Raw genomic sequence first — 21,376 nt, 5'->3', positions numbered from 1 at the left:
GGGTATCTACTCAAAGGACTTAAGGGCAAAGACACAAACGGACATTTGCACACCAATGTTTATAGCAGCGTTATTTACAATTGCAAAGAGATGGAAACAGCCAAAATGTCCATCAACAGAAGAATGGCTAAACAAACTGTGGTATATACATACGATAGAATATTATGCAGCTTTAAGGCAGGATAAACTTATGGAGCATGTAATAACATGGATGGACCTAGAGAACATTATGCTGAGTGAGTCCAGCCAAAAACTAAAGGACAAATACTGCATGGTCCCACTGATGTGAACGGACATTCGAGAATAAACTTGGAATATGTCATTGGTAACAGAGTCCAGCAGGAGGTAGAAACAGGGTAAGATAATGGGTAATTGGAGCTGAAGAGATACAGACTGTGCAACAGGACTAGATACAAAAATTCAAAAATGGACAGCACAATAATACCTAATTGTAAAGTAATCATGTTAAAACACTGAATGAAGCTGCATCTGAGCTATAGGTTTAGTTTGTTTGTTTGTTTGTTTCTGTTTGTTCGTTTTTGGTTTTTTGTGTTTGTTTTGTTTTTGTTTTTTACTATTATTATTACTTTTATTTCTTTTCTCTATATTAACATTCTATATCTTTGCCTGGTGTGTCGCTAGTTCTTCTAAACCGATGCAAATGTACTAAGAAACGATGATCATGCATCTATGTGATGATGTTAAGAATTACTGATTGCATATGTGGAATGGTATGATTTCTAAATGTTGGGTTAATTTCTTTTGTTTTATTTCCATTAATTAATAAAAAAAAAAACAGACCTGCAGTAAAGGTAACCATTTGAGTAATTATAAATGCCGTTATTATTGCTTTATATTGCGTGGTATACAACTTCTCTTCTTATATTCTACAGGTGTAAAAAGCAACGCTTAAAAAGCAATGATGAGCTTCTGGGTCAAGATGGCGGCTTAACAACGTGCGTGTTTTAGTTCGTTCTCCAAAACAACTACTAAATAACCAGAAACAGTACAGAACAAATCCTGGGGCCACGTCAGTGACCAGACACACAGTGTACCCCAGTCTGGACAAGCTGGACCGGCTGCGAGCACCCCCCCGAATCGTGAGTTCCCAAAGCTGTGGCAGCCAGTGCCCCTCCCCTACAGGCTGCTTTCCAGAGGGGAAAGGAAAGTACTTTACCAGCAGCAGAGACTGGGCACAATCAAACACCAATTGTGGAACTAATTAACAAATTCTGACTACTAAAAATAGGCCCCCAGCTTAGGTGAACCTGATCAAAGCGGAGGTTGCTCATTTTTGCCCTGGCACCAAGGGGGCAGGACTGACAGGAAAAGGGGGGGGGGGGGGAAGAAGGAAACAGAGGTTTTTGTGGCTGTGTATCTATAAAGGCTTGACTGCCTCTGGATACAGCAGCAGGACTTTTCAGGCTGCAACTGCCCCAGACATAGGCAGAAGTGAGCTCTTTTGGGGGCTTGTCTGGAGCCTGTGCCTTCCCCAGGGGAGAGGTGAAGCCCAACTCAGGTGGAATCCCTCCATCAAGGAATTCAGAAACCAGGGCTTGATAATTTGAAGCCATTAAAACCAGCCTACAACCTCTCCTCTGTCTCCACCATGCCCCCAGCAGGGTGAGTCTGCGAAAGTTCAAGGTACCGCATCATCTTATGCTGGTGGGACCTGCAGTCAGATAAGCACCACATACTGGGCAGGATAAGAAAAACAGAGTCCAGAGACTTCACAGGAAAGTCTTTCAACCTGCTGGGTCTCACCTCAGGGAAAACCGACGCAGGTGACTCTTTCCTCCTGATAGGAGGCCAGTTTGGTCTGGGAAAATCTGGCTGGGGTCTATAATATCTAAGTAGACCCTCCTAAATGTGTGTGGGTGAAAGGCACCCACAAAGCAAAGAAAGAAGAAAGCAATCACTTTCAAAATTTGAAGTAATATAAAAAGAGGATAAAACTAAACCAAAGCAAGCAGAAGTTAGGAAATAATAAGTATTACAGGTGAATAGTAATGATACAGAGAATCTTGTAAAACACTTTGAAATGATCAATAAACTTGACAAATTTTTAGCTAGACTGACAAAGAAAAAGAGGATAAAAATAACCAAGATCATAAGTCTATAACAAACTCTGGGATCTGTTCTATAACTACTTGTTGAAGAGTGCTTTGAAAATTATTGCTTTCTTCTTTCTTTGCTTTGTATATATGTTATATTATACAATATACATTATACAATGTTATATTATACAATATAATATTAACCCATTCCTCTAGGTGCAGACTTACTGTAGGTTAGACCTTTAATTAGGTTATTGCAATTGACCAGTTGCCCCAAGGTGGATCTTAATCTTTTACTGGAGTCCTTTCAAAGTGAGACAATTAAGAGAAGCTCATAGAGAAAAGTCCCAGAGAAGTTAAGAGAGGACCTACAGAAGCTCAGAGAGGAAGCACTGGAAACAAAAGCTGAAAGCAATGAAACCGAGAAGCAAAGGATCAACAGAGGCCAACCATGTGCCCTCCCATGTGACAGAGGTGTCCCAGATGTCAGCAGCCTGTCTTCAGAATCCAGCTATCGTCCTATTGATGCACTGAGTTGGTCTAAGAACTGTAAATTGCAAGTTAATAAACTCTCCAATGTAAAAGCCAACCCATTTCTGGTACATTGCATTCCAGCAGGTTTACAAACGAAAACATCATTAAGATGGCAATATTACCCAAAGCAATTTATAGATTCAATGCAACCTTATTCAAAATTTCAACAAATTTCTTAGCAGAAAAGGAAAAGTCAATCATCAAATTTTATGGAAGGGTAAGGGGCGCTGAATAACTAAAGCTACCTTTAAAAATAAAAAAGAAGTTGAAGGACTTACACTTTCTCATCTTAAAACTTATACAAGGACTTCCAGGTCAAGATGGCGGCTTAACAATGTGCACATTTTAGTTTGTCCTCCAGAACAACTACTAAATAACCAGAAACAGTACAGAACAGCTCCTGGGGCCATGTCAGTGACTGGACACACAGCATACCCCAGTCTGGACCAGCTGGACCGGCTGTGAGCCCCCACAGAACCGTGAGTTCCCAAAGCTGCAGCGGCCGGCGCCCCTCCCCCATAGGCTGCTCCCCAGAGGGGAAAGGAAAGGGACTTTACCAGCAGCAGGGACTGAGCACAATCAAACCCCAACTGTGGAATTAATTAACAAATTCTGACTACTAAAAATAGGCCCCCAGCTCAGGTGAACCTGGTCAAAGCAGAGGTTGCTCATTTTGCCCCAGCGCCAAGGGGGCAGGGCTGACAGAAAAAGGGGGAAAAAAAAGAAGGAAACAGAGGTTTTTGTGGCTGTGTTTCTACAAAGGCTTGACTGCCTTTGGATATAGCGGTAGGACTTCTCAGGTTGCAACTGCCCCAGGCATAGGCAGAAGTGAGCTCTTTTGGGGGCTTGTCTGGAGCCTTTGCCTACCCCAGGGGAGAGGTGAAGCCCAACTCAGGTGGAATCCCTTCCTCAAGAAATTCAGATACCAGGGCTTGGTAATTTGAAGCCATTAAAACCAGCCTACAACCTCTCCTCTGTCTCCACCACATCCCCAGCAGGGAGAGTCTGCCAAAGTTAAAGGTACCACATCATCTTATGCTGGTGGGACCTGCAGGCAGACAAGCGCCACATACCGGGCAGGATAAGAAAAACAGTCCAGAGACTTCACAAGAAAGTCTTTCAACCTGCTGGGTCGCACCCTCAGGGAAAACCGACACTGGTGACTCTTTCCTCCTGATAGGAGGCCAGTTTGGTCTGGGAAAATCTGGCTGGGGTCTATAATATCTAAGGAGACGTTTCTTGTGTGTGTGGGGGGAGGCACCATACAAGCAGGGCAAGAAACAAGAAAACAAAAACTGAAAAATTCTCCTCTGTTAAACCAAACTTAAGCTAGAAGTCCAGATAAAGATGAACTGAATATCAAAGAACAGACAGACAACAAATTCATCCAGCAAGAAAACCCTAGGTAAAAGAAGTGAAAGTAATCTCCAGAATAAACTAATTAAGTTAATTAAATGCCTAGATGCCAGCAAAAAATAACAAATCACACTAGTAAAACTAAAGATATGGCCCAGTCAAAGGAAGAAACCAACAATTCAAATGAGCTACAGGAGCTGAAACAATTAATTCGGAATATACGAACAGACATGGAAAACCTCATCAAAACCAAATCAATGAATTGAGGGAGGATATAAGAAGGCAAGGAATGAACAAAAAGAAGAAACTGAAAGTCTGAAAAAACAAATCACAGAACTTATGGGAATGAAAGGCACAGTAGAATAGATGAAAAAAACAATGGAAACCTACAATGGTAGATTTCGAGAGACATAACATAGAATTAGTGAACTGGAGGATGGAACATCTGAAATCTGGCAAGAAAAAGAAAACACAGGGAAAAAATGGGGAAAAAAATGAGCAGGGACTCAGGGAATTGAAAGACAATATAAAACGCACGAATATACGTGTTGTGGGTATCCCAGAAGGAGAAGAGAGGAGAAAAGGAGGAGAAAAACTAATGGAGGAAATTATCACTGAAAATTTCCCAACTCTTATGAAAGACTTAAAATTACAGACCCAAGTACAGCATACTCCAAAGAGAAAAGATCAAAAGGACATACTCCAAGAACTTTACTAATCAGAATGTCAGAGATCAAAGAGAAAGAGAGAATCTTGAAAGCAGCAAGAGAAAAGCAATCCATCACATACAAAGGAAGCCCAATAAAACTATGCGCAGATCTCTCAGCAGAAACCATGGACGCAAGAAGACAGTGGGATGATATATTTAAATTATTAAAAGAGAAAAACTGCCAACCAAGAATTCCATATCCAGCAAAACTGTCCTTCAAAAATGAGGGAGAAATTAAAACATTTTCAGACAAAAAGTCACTGAGAGAATTTGTGACCAAGAGACCAGCTCTGCAAGAAATACTAAAGGGAACACTAGAGACAGATACGAAGACAGAAGAGAGTGGTGTGGAGAAGAGTGTAGAAAGGAAGACTATGAGTAAAGTAAAAAGAAGGAAAATTAGATATGACATATAAAATCCAGAAGGCAAAATAGTAGAAGAAAGTACTACCCATGCAGTAATAATCCTGAATGGTAATGGATTAAACTCTCCAATCAAAAGACACAGTCTGGCAGAATGGATTAAATTACAAGACCCATCTATATGCTGTCTCTACTCAAAGGACATGAGGCCAAGGACACAAATGGACATTTACACACCAATGTTTATAGCAGCATTATTTACAATTACTAAGAGATGGAAGCAGCCAAAATGTCCATCAACAGACAGTTGGCTAAACAAACTGTGGCATTTACATAGGATGTAATACTATGCAGCTGTAAAACAGAATAAAGTTATGAAGCATGTAACAACATGAACGGACCTTAAGGACATTATGCTGAGTGTGATTAGCCAGAAACAAAAGGACAAATACTGTATAGTCTCACTGATATGAACTGACATTAGTGAATAAACTTGGATATCTCGTTGGTAACAGAGACCATCAGGAGATAGAAATAGGGTAAAATATTGGGTAATTGGAGCTGAAGGGATACAGATTGTACAACAGGACTGAATATAAAAACTCAGAACTGGACAGCACAATATTACCTAACTGTAATACAATTATGTTAAAACACTGAATGAAGCTGCATATGAGAATGATAGAGGGAGGAGGGATTGAGATTGAGATGGTATAATCTAGGAATTCCTAGCGTGTACAATGATAATGACTAAACGTACAAATTTAAAAAATGTTTTTGTATGAGAGAGAACAAAAGAATGTCATTACTGCAGTGCGCTGAAAATAGATGGTAATTAATATTTTAAAATTTCAACTTATGTGTGAGACTAAAGCAAAAAATGTTTATTTGGTACAAATTTATACTTTGACTAGTGCATCTCCTAATATAACTTATGTAGATAGTTGGTTGAATACCTTAAGTACATGGAACTTTGTATAGGACATGAAATTTTGTTGGTTTGTCCAGGTGATGCCCTGATGAATCCCAGAATGATTTGATCAGTGAGTGGAAAATTATTTGCAAAGTCCCCTTCGGGGAATGGTGAGAATGGGAGAAAACTCAACTTCCTCAAGTTGAATTCTTGATATTTTCACAAGCAGTGTGGGCAACCAAAGCTATAGGCTGAGCCCCCAGTCTTGGGGCTTGTTCACATGAAACTTAACCCCACAGGGGACAGGTCAAGCCCATTTAGAATTAGGCCTAAGAATCATCCCCAAGAGAACCTCTTTTGTTGCTCAGATGTGGCCTCTCTCTCCAGCCAACACAGCAAGCAAACTCACCACCCTCCCCCTGTCTATGTGGGACATGACTCCCAGGGGTGTGGATCTTCCTGGCAGCATGGGACAGAAATCCCAGAATGAACTAAGATTCAGCATCAAGGGATTGAGAACAACTCTAGAATGAGCTGAGACCCAGTATCAAGGGATTGAGAAAATCTTCTCGACCAAAATGGGGAAGAGTGTCAATGGCTGAGAGATTCCAAACAGAGTTGAGAGGTTATCCTGGAGGTTATTCTTATGCATTAAGTACATATCACCTTGTTAACCAAGATGTAATGGAGAGGCTGGAGGGAACTGCCTGAAAATGTAGAGCTGTGTTCCAGTAGCCATGTTTCTTGATGATGATTGAATAATGATATAGCTTTCACAATGTGACTGTGTGATGGTAAAAACCTTGTGTCTGATGCTCCTTTTATCTACCTTGTCAACAGATGAGTAGAACATATGGAATAAAAATAAATAATAGGGGGAAAAACGTTAAACTTAGTTTGAAATGCTAGTGATCAATGAAAGCGAGGGGTAAGGGGTATGGTACATATAATCTTTTTTTTTCCGTTTTCGTTTTATTTTTTGCTGTTGTCTTTTTATTTCTTTTTCTGAATTGATGCAAATGTTCTAAGAAATGATGAAGATGCAACTATGTGATGATATTGTGAATTACTGATTATATATGTAGAATGGAATGATTATATGTTAATGTTTTTGTTTGTTAAATTTTTTTAATTAACAAATTAATTTAAAAAGAAACAAAAACAAAAAAAAGACTAAGTGCTGATTTCTCATCAGAAACCATTGAGATGAGAAGGCGGTGGTACAATATATTTAAAATACTGAAAGAGGAAAATTGCCAGCCAAGAAGTCCTTACCCAGCAAAGCTGTCCTTCAAAAATGAAGGGGAGTGTAAGGGTAGTTCAAACGGTAGAATTCTCACTTGCCACGCGGGAGACTGGGTTCAATTTCCCGCTGGTGCACTTTCCAAATGAACAAGCAAACAAATAAATGAAAAACCAACCAACCAAAAAAAAAATTCAACAAATGGTGCTGAAATAAGGGGATACCCATGTAGAAAAAGAATGAAATGTGACTCTGTCATATAGCATATATAAAAAAAAATGAAAGGGAGTTTAAAATATTCACCAACAGAAGCTAAGAATTCATTAACAAGAAACCTGCCCTATAAGAAATACTACAGGGTTGTTTAAGCCTCAATGACATTTGTTCTTTACTGAAGTCATCCAGGGGCTGTTTGGGTTTGGCAGTTCAGCAGAGTTTTCAAGGATTCTGCTCAAGTGATTGCCCAGCTATGCCATTATGCCAGTTTGAAAGTATTTATGTACCCCAGAAAAGCCATGTTTTAATCCTGATTCAATCTTGTGAAGACAGCCATTTCTTTTAATCCTAATTCAATACTGTGGGGCAAAACCTTTTGATTGGATTGTCTCTGTGGAGATGTGGCACCCCCAATTGTGGGTGTGACCTTTTGATTCGATGGAGCTGTGACTCCACCCCTTCAGGAGGGTCTTGATTAGTTTACTGGAATCCTTTAAAAGAGGAAACATTTTGGAGAGAGTCAGAAACAACAGAACAGAGCTGACACAGATGCCGACACTTGGAGAACAGAGACATGGATGTTTGGAGATGCTTGGAGCCCAGCAGATGTCACCATGAGATGTTAAAAAAGCCAGAGCCTGGAGAGAGCCAAGGGAAGCCAAGAGATGAAAGCCAGCACCGGAGAAGAAAAGTGAGGAGCCCCCACAGGAACAGAGGCTGAAAACAACGGAGCCCAGGAGCAAGGGACCAGCAGATGCCAGCCATGTGCCTTTTCAGCTAACAAAGTGTTCCAGACCCACTGGCCTTTCTTGAGTGAAGGTACCCTCTTGTTGGGGCCTTAATTTGGACACATTCATTTCCTTAGAACTGTAAACTTGTAACTTATTAAATTCATTTTTAAAAGCTGTGCTGGTTTGAAAGGATATATGCCCCCTAGAAAGGCCATGTTTTAATCTAAATCCCATTTCATAAAGGCAGAATAATCCCTACTCAATACTGTATGTTTGAAACTGTAATCAGATCATCTCCCTGGAGATGTGATTTAATCAAGAGTGGTTGTTAGGCTGGATTAGGTGATGACATGTCTCCACCCATTTGAGTGGGTCTTGATAAGTTTCTGGAGTCCTATAAAAGAGGAAACATTTTGGAAAATGAAAAAGATTCAGAGAGAGCAGAACGACATAGCCACGAGAAGCAGATTCCACCAGCCAGCGACCTTTGGAGATGAAGAAGGAAAATGCCTCCCAGGGAGCTTCATGAAACAGGAAGCCAGGAGAAGAAGCTAGCAGATGACATTGTGTTCACCATGAGCCCTTCCAGCTGAGAGAGAAGCCTGACTGTGTTCACCATGTACCTTCTCACTTGAGAAACCCTGAACTTCATCAGCCGTCTTGAACCGAGGTATCTTTCCCTGGATGCCTTTGATTGGACATTTCTACAGACTTGTTTTAATTGGGACATTTTCTCGGCCTTAGAACTGTAAACTAGCATCTGATTAAATTCCCCCTTTTAAAAACAAAAAATTAAAAAAAAAAAAAGAAAGAAAGCAATACTAAAGGGAGCTCTATTCACTGAAAAGAAAAGACAAGAGAGAGAGGCTTGAAAGAGAATGCAGAAATAAAAGCCAAATGATAATCTGACTGAAGTAAGTACTGCTTTTAGAATAACAACATTGAATGTTAACAACATTGAATGTTAAACTCCCCAGTCAAAAGACACAGGCTGGCAGAATGGGTTTTATTAAAAATGAAAAATGATAAATGTTGGAGAGGATGCATGGAAATAGGAATACTTGTTCACTGATGGTGGCATAATTGGTGGTACATTGGTACAATCGCTGTGGAAGATAGTTGGGCAGTTCCTCAGAAAGCTAGGTACAGAACTACCATATAACCTGTAAATCCCACTATTAGGTATATATCCAGAAGAATTTAAAGGTGGGACTCAAACAGATATTTGCACCCCAATGTTCATAGCAGCATTACTCATAATTGGCAAAAGATGGAAACAACCCAAGTGTCTATCAACCAATGCACGGATAAACAAAATGTGGCATTTACATACAATGGAATATTATTCAGCCATAAAAAGGAATGAAGTCTTGATACATGTGCAATGTGGATAAGCTGTGAAGGCATACTCCATGAAATGAGCCAGACACAAAAGGACAGATATTGTATGATCTTACTGTTTTGAAACTATTAGAATAAGCATATTCATATAGTCAGAATCTAAAATATAGGTTACCAGGGAATGGTGTGAGGGGCAGATAGGTAATGGGAAATTATAGCTTAAAATATACAGGTTCCTATTTGGAATGATGGTAATGTTTTGATAATGGATAGTCATGATGGTAGCACAACATTGTGAGTACAATTATCAGCACTGAAATATATATCTAAATATGATTAAAAGGGAAAATGTTAGCTTGTATATCTATATATGGTAATAACATAAAAACTTTTTTTAAAAGTCCATGGAACTATACAACACAAACAGAGAACCCTAATTTAAATCATGGACTTTAAGTAATACTACCATTATAAAAATGTGCTATCATCAATTGCAACAGATATTCCACACAATTCAAGGTGTTGGTGTTGGATATGGGAATCCTGTATTGTAGGCATGATTGTTCTGTAAACCCACAACTTCTCTAATAAAAAAAAAAAAAAGAGAGAGAGAGAGAAAGAAAAAAACTGTACAGAGAAAAAGAAAACAAACTATTTAAAAACTATTAAACTACACTTAAGAATTGTGTATTTCACTGAATGTAAATTTTACCTCAATAAAACAATTATTTGGGGGAATAACAAATGAGAAATTAAGACATTTATGTATAAAGAAAAGCTGAAAAAGTTCATTACCAGAAGACCTGTACTATAAGAAATGCTGGTATAAGCTAAAACCTTGAAAACATCATGTTGAGTGAAATAAGCTAAACAAATATTGTATGATTTCTCTTATAGAAACACGTAGAATAAGCAAAATCATAGAGAGCAGAACAGTAGCTACGAGGGGGAGAGGGAGGGAAATTGGGGAGTTAATGCTAAATGATTACGAATTTTGGTCTGGGTTGAAGAAAACAGCCTGAAAACAGATGGTAGTAAAAGTTACACTGTATTGTCAATATACTTAACATGAAAGAACTGTCCACTAAAAATGGTTAAAATGGTTTCATGTTACAAATGGTCATGATTCACAACATTGTGAATGTATTTAACATCACTGGAACTTATACTTGAAAGTGGTTAAATACTAAGTTGTGTGTGTATGTGTGTATATATATATATAAAATCAGAATAAAATAAATTTTTAAAACTCATAGAAATATATAACACAAAGAATGAACCCTAATGTAAATTATGGACTATAGTTAACATTATTTTAATAACACTGTTTCATCAATTGTAATAAAGGTATCATACAAACGCAAAATAATTATAATAGGGAAAATGGGGTGGGGGACAATATAGAAACTCTACATTCTGCATGCTTTTTCTGTAAACTTAAAACTGTTCTAAGAAAAAAATTTATTTTAAGTTACAAACACACACACAACACACACGTACCACAATGAGATGTCATTTATATACCTTTCAGAATGGCTAAAATAAATAGTAACAACACAAAATTCTGATGAATATACTAAGAAAAGGATCACTCGTATTACTGGTGAGAATGTAAAATGGTATACTCTGGAAAACATTTCGGCACTTTCTTAGAGAAAAAAAACGTCCAACTACCATGCAACCCAGCAATTGCACACTAGTGCGTCTGTCCCATGAACACAATGTGTCCCATGAACACATTATGCACATAAAATCTTGTACATAAATGTTTATACAACAGCTTTATTCATAATAGCACAAAACTGGAAAGAAACCACCTCGATATCCCTCAACAGGTGAATGGTTGAGCAAACTATAGTATATCCATACCACAGAATAGAATACTACTCAGCAATAAAAAGGACAGAACCATGTTACTTCTAGACTTTGAGATGCTGTGCTATATACGTATAACCTGGCATCTCCCTGGAACTATGGTTATCTATATGACACCTAAAAGACTCAGAATTGAAGTTGTGCAGCTCTGAAAGTCAGCATTGCTACATACTACAACCATTAAAGAAACCAAAAATGAGGTCAGGTTTCAATTAGAGATAAGAACCAAGTCAATCGGGTCAGGACTAAGGTGAATCAGAATACAAGGTTAAGGATAACATTAGCTGTATTTTAAAATTTCGCCTACTGTATGAAACCAAAGGAAGAGCAGCAGCTTATTTTGTCTAAAACCTAAATTTTCCATAGCACATAACTTAACCTGTCTGGATAGATCACTTAAATGACCCAAACACATGGAGCCTAGAATGGGAACATGGCTTCAGGTAATACCCAGATACATCCCAAAGTATGTTGGGCAGTTGATTAAAAGTATTGGCAGTACTTAAAATTAGGCCTAAGAAATCACCCCCAGAGAACCTCTTTTTATTGCTCAGATGTGGTCTCTTTCTCTCTCAGCCAACAGGACAAGCAAACTCACTGCCCTTCCCCTCTCTAAGAACATGGGACATGACTTCCAGGGGTGTAAACACTCCTGGCAACATGGAACAGAAATCCTAGAATGAGCTGGGACTCAGCAGCAAGAGATTGAGAAAAGTTTCTTGACCAAAAGGGGAAGCGAGAAATGAGACAAAATAGAGTCAATGGCTGAAAGATTTCAAACAGAGTCGAGAGGTTATCCTGGAGGTTATTCTTACACATTATATAGATATTCCCTTTTAGTTAAGGTATATTGGAGAGGCTGGAGGGAAAGGCCTGAAAATGTAGAACTGTGTTCCAGTAGCCATGTTTCTTAAAGATGACTGTATAATGATACAGCTTTTGCAATATAACTGTGTGATTGTGAAAACCTTGTATCTGATGCTCCTTTTATCTACGGTATGGACAGATGAGTAAATATATGGATTAAAAATAAATAAATAATAGGGGGAACAAATGTTAAAATAAATTTACTAGATTGAAATGCTAGTGATCAATGAAAGGGAGTGATAAGGGGTATAAAAAAACAGGGGAAACAAAGGCCAAAATATATTGGGTAGATGGAAATACTAGCAGTCAATGAGAGGGAGGGATAAGGGGTAATGCATGTTATGAATTTTTTTCTTTTTTCTTTTTATTTCTTTTTCTGAATTGATGCAAATGTTCTAAGACACAATCATGGTGATGAAAATATAACTATGTGATGATGTTGTGAGTTACTGATTATATACCAAGAATGAAATGATCATATGGTAAGAATGTTCATGTTTGTATGTTGTTATGTTTAAAAAAAATTAAAAAAAAAACAAAAAGTATTGGCAAAGTCCCTTGATGGACAGGAGGAAAAAAATGGAACTATTAAGCTTTACCCCAGGGAAACCCCAGATACTGTTTTAAATATTAAGGAATCCCAAGTCAAGATGCCAACCCCTTGATCTTGAGGCTTGCTTCGGTGAAGCTTATTTCTATAGTGGAGAACCTAAGCCTACCTATAGTTACACCTAAGAATTATTTCCAGAAAACCTCTTTCATTGTTCAAATGTGGCCTCTCTCTCCAAGCTGAACTCTGCAAGTAAATCACTACCCTTCCCACTACGTGGGACATGACATCCAGGGGTGAAAGTCTCCTTGGCAACTTGGGATATGATTTTCAGGGAAGAGCATGGCCCTAGCACCATGGGATCAACAACACCTTCCTGACCAAAAGGGGGAAAAGAAAGATATAACAAAATAAGGTATTAGTGGCTAAGAGAGTTCGAATAGAATCAAGAGGCTATTCTGGAGGCTACTCTTAAATGCAAGCTTTAGCTAGATATTGCTTATTACCTTACTTTGCCAAACCCCAACCAACATCATTCTTGTTAAAAGACCATCTAGGGCTCTATCTGAGATTCTACAAGTTTCCTGAAAAAAAAAAGTTTCACATACTAAGATTACTTTTCAAAAACCTACAATCTCTAGATGAGTTTCCAGGCCAGATAACTGCTGAAACCCAGAGGGGCTAGCCTCTCCAAGAACATAAATTAGTTTCATCCCCCTATTCCATATTATCGACACCTCTTTTCAACATGAAAAAGCAAAACAAAAGTCTGGAAAGATTCACTTACTATTTATTGCATATCTGACTATTTTACCAGGTACTATTGCAGACCCTGCAGATAAACAATAAATAAAGGAGACAAAAACCCCAACCCTTATGAGTCTTACATGTTAGAGGGAGAGACAGATAAACAAGAGAAATAATTAAAATATGAATTAGGTTAACAATATGAAACTACCATTTTATAGGTTAAAAATGAATAAACAGTGATAATTTCAACCTAAATAGTATGTTAATAATAAATGTGGAAAAAAATAAAACAGGGGAAGGCACATGAGAAATATAACCTCCTACCTGGTTAAAAGGTAGGAGGGCTACAATTTTAGATAGTGAGGACTCACTAAAAAGTTAACATCTAAGAAAAGATCAGGAGGTAAGGTAATAAACCATACAGGTATCTAGGAGAAATACAATGTAGGCAAAAAGCAAAGATCCTAAGCTAAGAGTATGTCTGTCAAGTTCTAGAAATAGTGAAGATGATAATATGGTTACAAAAGAGTGCATGAATACTTAAATGTTATACAATAAACTATTAACAGCAGTTATCTCTGGAATGTCCTTTAGAGACCTCTACCTTTGATTTTCTGCATATACATATTGTTTGTCTTTTCCATTAGGCATATATTACTATTATAACCAGAAGAAATATGATCCTAATTTTGTAAAAGGAAAATGTATGTGTGCATGCCTACGTGTGTGGCACACACTGAAAAGCTGAGAGAATAAAACTAAAACACTAAAGTTGAATAAATCTGAATTCCAATCGTAGGGTCACCATTTATCAGTTGTATGGTCTTGGGTAAACTATGTAATCTCTCTAAGTTTATCTGTAAAATATAGCTAATAGCAATACTTATAAGGTTTGAGGAGGATTAGATAAAACATGTTTTTTAAAAAAAGGCTTTAGCACAGTGCCTGGCATACTGTAAGTATTCCTTAAATATCAGCTTTATAAAAATATATCAAACACCAAAATGTTAACTGATTTTACCATATTAATTCTTTCATTACAAAAGTCATGCGAAAATGCAAAATGGGTATACAGAAAATCAAATTTAAAGGTCTAAAAAATTCAAACAGAAACAGGCAAAAGCAAAATCCTCCACACATATCCTACTTTTTTCCCTATGGTTTACAGCTGTTAACATTTTGATATGAATTCTTCTAAACCTTCTTTGTACATTTAACATACGTGCCATATACAGTGACTTTTTTTTTTATTTCTTACCAAAAAAGGGGAGATAGAGACATACCATACTTATTCTTTTTTCCCCTATGTAACAATATGTCTTGGAAAGAGCCATGTTCAATAAATACAAAAGTTATCTCATGTTTTTTAATAGTTACATAGTACTCATGGTATAAAATGGTATATATGTGCATATTTGTGACATTCAAACTATCACTATCATAATAATATTTCAATGAATATTCTTGGGTATCTTGATGCACGGGTGGCAGTATCTCTACACTAACAATTTCTAAAAATAAATTGCTAGGGCTAAAAATAGGCAGGCACATGTGAAACTCTAATTGTCCATTACCCTCCAAGAAGGATTGCCCAGTTAACAATCTTACCAACAGCATCAATTTAGCCATCCACCAGCACTGAGTTTTGTCAATCTTTCAAATTTTTGCTAATTTTCTAGGTATAAAATGATTATTATTTCTGGTTTGAAGCACTTTTCTTTATTATATATTATCATTAACTTTTTTCTATTTCATCCTGTAAATTTTAAAAAGTGCACATAAGTTACTTTCAAAAGAAAAAGCACTTTTCCATAAAAAGGATGTGAGCAAATCCATAAAGGGGGTCTGAAGACTTGTAGATGAACAGGCCTATTTACAGCACAGAGTCTGTATTCAGGAGAAAAGATAAGATGTTAATCACAATCCAAATGAGAGAAGGCCTTGAATGCCAAGATTAAGAGCTTGAATTTGATTCAACAAACAACTAAAAAACAAAATAAACATTTAAATCAGGTGAAAATATACATTAAAAGATTAATCTGGCAGATTAAAGTCTGAAGTAAAAAAAAAAGGAGAGGAGTTACACTAATCAAAAATAAGGTGATTTTTAAAATGAGGTATATTAGTTAGGGTTCTCTAGAGAAACAGAATCAACAGGGAACACTTGCAAATATACTATTTATAAAAGTGTCTCACGTGACCGCAGGAACGCAGAGTCCAAATCCACAGGGTCAGCTGTGAAGCCAACGACTCCGATGAATGGTTTGGATGAAATCCACAGGAGAGGCTCACCAGCCAAAGCAGGAATGGAACCTGTCCTCTCTGAATCCTCCTTAAAAGGATTCCCATGATTAGATTAAGCATCACTCATTGTAGAAGACACTCCCCTTTGGCCGATTACAAATGGAATCAGCGGTGGACGCAGCTGACGTGATTATGATTTAATCCTATGAAATGTCCTCATTGCAACAGACAGGCCAGCACTTGTCCAACCAGACAAACAGGTACCACCACTTGGCCAAGTTGACACATGAAGCGGACCATGACAGTCCACCGCTTGTCAATTTAGCAGCTATATATATATACGACCTTAAACCATACTTAATTTCCAAATGAAAACAATAAAGCACACTTTTTTTTTTCTTTTACCTGACAATAATCAATTGTCCTGCATATACTGGAAACACATTAGATCTCTCCAGAATAGGGTGCAAGTCCTTGGGCAACATTCATTCTTAAACTTAATATCTTACAACTTAAATAGTATAACATGAACAAAACAGCTTACAGTCCTCGTTTCTGTAACTGATCACGTGGTCGAAGTTCATATTTATCACTACCTTCTTCCACTACCCATTCCATGTTTCCTTTCCCCTCAACAAGCACTTCAGCTGCCCGTGGTTCTTTGCCTGGTGGGGTGACCCAAACCTGCTTGGATTGCGTTGTTGCAGTTTTCCACTGATTTTAATCACAAGGCATGGTAGTACTAAAAGACGCCCTAGGGGACCTCCTATATTCCAAGAAAACTCTTCTTTACCTCCATTGTATAGTTGCAGTCCTACTTCCTTCTGATAGTCAGGGTCAATTACCCCAGACAATAATGTAATCCCCTTCTTGGCTTGTTGATCCAGAGGCATAAGTAGCCCAAAGTGACCAGGTGGCAGTCTTAACTTCCAGTTCAGTGGAATTATTGTTGTTTCTCCTGGTGGAAGCACTCCCCGTTTTGGAACTAAAACCTGTAGACCAGCAGAGCTCATGGTAGCAGGGACAGGAAGCAAAAATTTTCCTAGTGGATCACTAGGGGTAATAGTGAGTCGTAACACACCCATTTCCACCCCTTGGTTCCTGGACCCAGGGATCCTGGCTATGGGAGAAACAGTACCATACAGTGGATGCTGATTCAGAGCATATACAGCTTGCTGGAGAACATTATCCAGCCTTTCAAGGTATTCTTACATTGTTGGCACCGTAACTGAGTTTTCAAAAGGCCACTCCACCGTTCTATCAATCCAGCTGCCTCTAGATGATGGGGAACATGGTAAGACCAGAGAATTCCATGAGCATGTGCCCATTCCTGCAATTCATTTGCTGTAAAATGTGTTCCTTGATCAGAAGCAATGTTATGTGGAATACCATGACAATGGATAAGGCATTCTGTAAGACCACGGATAGTAGTTTTGGCAGAACTATTGTGTGCAGGGAAAGCAAATCCATATCCAGAGTATGTGTCTATTCCAGTTAGAACAAATCGCTGCCCCTTTCATGAAGGGAGTGGTCCAATGTAATCAACCTGCCATCATGTAGCTAGCTGGTCACCTCGGGGAATGGTGCCATATCGGGGCTGAGTGTGGGTCTCTGCTGTTGGCAGAAAGGGCACTCAGCAGTGGCTGTAGCCAAGTCACCCTTGGTGATTGGAAGTCCATGTTGCTGAGCCCATGCATAACCTCCACCCCTACCACCATCACCACTTTGTTCATGAGCCCATAGGGCAATGACAGGAGTTGATGGGGAAAGAGGCTGACTGGTATCCACAGAATGGGTCATCCTATCCACTTGATTATTAAAACCTTCCTCTGTTGAAGTCACCCTCTGGTGCGCATTCACATGGGACACAAATATGTTCATGTTTTTAGGCCACTCAGAAAGGTCTATCCACATACTTCTTCCCCAGACCTCTTTGTCACCAATTTTCCAATTATGGTCTTTCCAAGTCCCTGACCATCCAAGCAAACCATTAGCAACAGCCCATAAATCAGTATACAAACACATCTCTGGCCAGTTTTCCTTTCAAGCAAAATGAACAACCAGGTGCACTGCTAGAAGTTCTGCCCACTGGGAGGATTTCCCCTCACCACTGCCCTTCAAGAACACCCCAGAAAGGGGTTGTAATGCTGCAGCTGTCCACTTTCGGGTGGTACCTGCATATCGTGCTGAATCATCTGTAAAACCAGGCCCGAGTTTTCTCTTCCTCAGTCAATTCACTTTAAAGAACTCCCCAAGAGGTCATAGATCTTGGTCTGGGAAAGAGAAGGTAATGTGGCAGGAGTGGAGACCATGGGCATTTGGGCCACTTCTTCATGTAACTTACTTGTGCCTTCAGGACCTGCTCTGGCCCTATCTCGTATATAACATTTCCATTTTACAATACAGTGCTGCTGTGCACACCCAACTTTATGGCTTCGTGGGCCAGACAACACCCAGCTCATGATAGCCAACTCTGGTCTCATGGTAACTTGGTGGCCCATGGTTAAGCGTTCAGTCTCTACTAAGGCCCAGTAGCAGGCCAAAAGCTATTTCTCAAAAGGAGAGTAGTTATCTGCAGCAGATGGTAAGGCTTTGCTCCCAAATCCTAAGGGTCTGTGCTGTAATTCTCCTATAGGGGCCTGTCAAAGGCCCCAGATAGCATCTCTCTTTGCCACTGACACTTCCAGCACCATTGGATCTGCTGGATCATATGGCCCAAGTGGCAGAGCAGCTTGCACAGCAGCCTGGACCTGTCGCAGAGCCTCCTCTTGTTCAGGTCCCCACTCAAAATTAGCAGCTTTTCTGGTACCTTGATAAATGGGCCAGAGTAGCACACCCAAATGAGGAATATATTGTTGCCAAAATCCAAAAAGACCAACTAGGCATTGAGCCTCTTTTTTGGGTGTAGGAGGGGCCAGATGCAGCAACTTATCCTTCACCTTAGAAGGGATATCTCGACATGCCCCACACCACTGGACACCTAGAAATTTCACTGAGGTGGAAGGCCCCTGTATTTTTGTTGGATTTATCTCCCATCTTCCGACACGCAAATGCCTTACCAGTAAGTCTAGAGTAGTTGCTACTTCCTGCTCACTAGGTCCAATCAACATGATATCAACAGTATAATGGACCAGTGTGATGTCTTGTAGGAGGCAGAAACCATCAAGGCCTCTGTGAACAAGATTATGACATAGGGCTGGAGAGTTGATATACCCCTGAGGTAGGACAATGAAAGTATATTTCTGACCTTGCCAGCTGAAAGCAAACTGTTTCTGGTGGTCCTTACTAATAGCTAGTGAGAAAAAAGTATTTGCCAGATCAATAGCTGCATACCAGGTACCAGGGGATGTACTGATTTGTTCAAGTAATGATACCATATCTGGAACAGCAGCTGCAATTGGAGTTACCACCTGGTTGAGTTTACGATAACCCACTGTCATTCTCCAAGATCCAGGAGAATCTGTGCAGAATGTTTTCTGCACAGGCCAAATAGGAGAGTTGAATGGGGATGTGGTGGGAACCACCACCCCTGCATCTTTCAAGTCCTTAAGAGTGGCAGTAATCTCTGTAATCCCTCCAGGAATCCAGTATTGCTTCTGATTTACTATTTAGCTTGGTATGGGCAGTTCTAGTGGCTTCCACTTGGCCTTTCTCACCATAATAGCCCTCACTGCATGAGTAAGAGAGCCAATGTGGGGATTCTGCCAGTTGCTCAGTATGTCTATGCCAATATACATTCCGGAACTGGGGAAATAACTACAGGATGGGTCCAGGGGCCCACTGGACCCACTGTGAGATGGACTTGAGCTAAAACGCCATTGATCACCTGGCCTCCATAAGCCCCCACTCTGACTGGTGGTCCAGAGTGATGTGTTGGGTCCCCTGCAATTAATGTCACTTCTGAACCAGTGTCTAATAATCCCCGAAATATCTGATCATTTCCTTTTCCCCAATGCACAGTTACCCTGGTAAAAGGCCGTTGGTCTCCTTGGGGAAGACTTGGAGGAAGATTAACAGTATAAATTTGTGGTAGTGTAACAGGTTTCTCCCCCAAAGGGACCTGGCCTCCCCTTCATTCAAGGGGCTCTGGATCTGTAAACTGTCTCAAGTCTGGAAATTGATTAAGGGGCTGTGACTCTGTGTTTTTGTAATTCAGGTTAGACTTCTGTTCACTTGACCTAGAACTCTTTTATTTATACAACTCAAACAGGAATTTAGTATACTGCTCTTCTGTTGTATTTCTAGGTACCCCATGATTTACTAGCCAATGCCACAAATTTCTGCATGTCATATAATTTTGATGTCTGCTTTGAATTTGCTGTCTATTATAATAGCCACATCTACCCTGTCTTTGGCGATTAAGTGCTGCCACCTGACTTCTGCCAACTCGGGATCCTGTCATCCCCATTGTGTTTAAAGATTCCAGCTCTGTGACAGCAGTTCCTACAGTAATGTCTGACCTACAGAGAAGTGCAACCACAGAGCTCTTTAGGGATGATGGTGCTAGTCTCACAAATTTATTTCTCACTGTTCTGGTAAAAGGTGCATCCTCCAGACATTCCTGGGGTGTAAGAGCAGGATTTGCACGATAAATCCACTCTAACATTCCAATCTCTCTAAGCCTCTGGATCCCCTCATCTACATTATACCAGGGCAGTTCTGGCATTTCAACCTCAGGTAATGTTGGCCACCTTTTGATTCATGTTTCAACCAACCATCCAAACAAACTGTTAACACCTTTTCTAACTGCTCGAGCTATAACATTGAATGCAGAATCTCTGCTTAGTGGGCCCATATCAATAAATTCAGCCTGATCCAGCCTTATATTCCTCCCACCATTATCCCACACTCTTAAAATCCATTGCCACACATATTCCCCTGATTTCTGTCTATATAAATTGGAAAACTCACACAGTTCTTTTGGAGTATAACGTACCTCCTCATGTGTGATACTTTGTACCTCATCTTTAGGGGCCTGTTGGGACTTTAGTCTAGTTATAGGTCTGGAAGAAATGAGGGGTGGTGGGGGTGGGTCATGAAAAGAATTAGAAATATCTTCCAAGCCATTTGCTTCAGGGCCTTCATTTGCAGTTTCATCTGGTGAAATAGGATTAATCACTCTAGGGCTAATCCCTTCAGGAGGAGGTTGGGTGGCCAATTCCTCAAGGCAGGCTGGAGGTGGGGCAGTTATGTCCTCAGGGCAAACTATTACAGAGTTATCTAGAGAAAACTCAGCATGATCTAGGGCTTCAACCTCACCCCCGACATCATTATCAATCCATATGTCACCATCCCATTTTTCAGGGTCCCCCTCCTTTCCAATCAATGCCCCCACTTCTGGTACCAAGCTATATTAGTTAGGGTTCTCTAGAGAAACAGAATCAACAGGGAACACTTGCAAATATACTATTTATAAAAGCATCTCACATGACCGCAGGAACGCAGAGTTCAAAATCCACAGGGCAGGCTGTGAAGCTGATGACTCCAATGGATGGTCTGGATGAAATCCACAGGAGAGGCTCACCAGCCAAAGCAGGAATGGAACCTGTCCCTCTGAATCCTCCTTAAAAGGCTTCCCGTGATTAGATTAAGCATCACTCACTGTAGAAGATACTCTCCTTTGGCCA

At 39.5% G+C, this 21,376-nt stretch overlaps 1 protein-coding gene across 8 annotated transcripts in view; it reads right to left on the bottom strand.

Annotated features, from left to right (window-relative positions):
- Positions 1-21,376, bottom strand: part of ARNT (aryl hydrocarbon receptor nuclear translocator) — a 138,126-nt gene that overhangs the window by 91,222 nt on the left and 25,528 nt on the right. Inside the window, exon 2 of one of the 8 annotated variants that reach the window (XM_077156108.1) lies at positions 15,702-15,837. The exons of the other annotated variants lie outside the window; for them this stretch is intronic. The gene's annotated coding sequence lies outside the window, so the exon portion shown is untranslated. The remainder of the gene's footprint in view (positions 1-15,701; positions 15,838-21,376) is intronic. 8 annotated transcript variants of the gene reach the window in all.

This window comes from Tamandua tetradactyla, chromosome 4, assembly GCF_023851605.1.
Source record: "Tamandua tetradactyla isolate mTamTet1 chromosome 4, mTamTet1.pri, whole genome shotgun sequence".
Classification (NCBI taxonomy): domain Eukaryota; kingdom Metazoa; phylum Chordata; class Mammalia; order Pilosa; family Myrmecophagidae; genus Tamandua; species Tamandua tetradactyla.
This window is presented reverse-complemented; position numbering and strand designations above follow the sequence as displayed.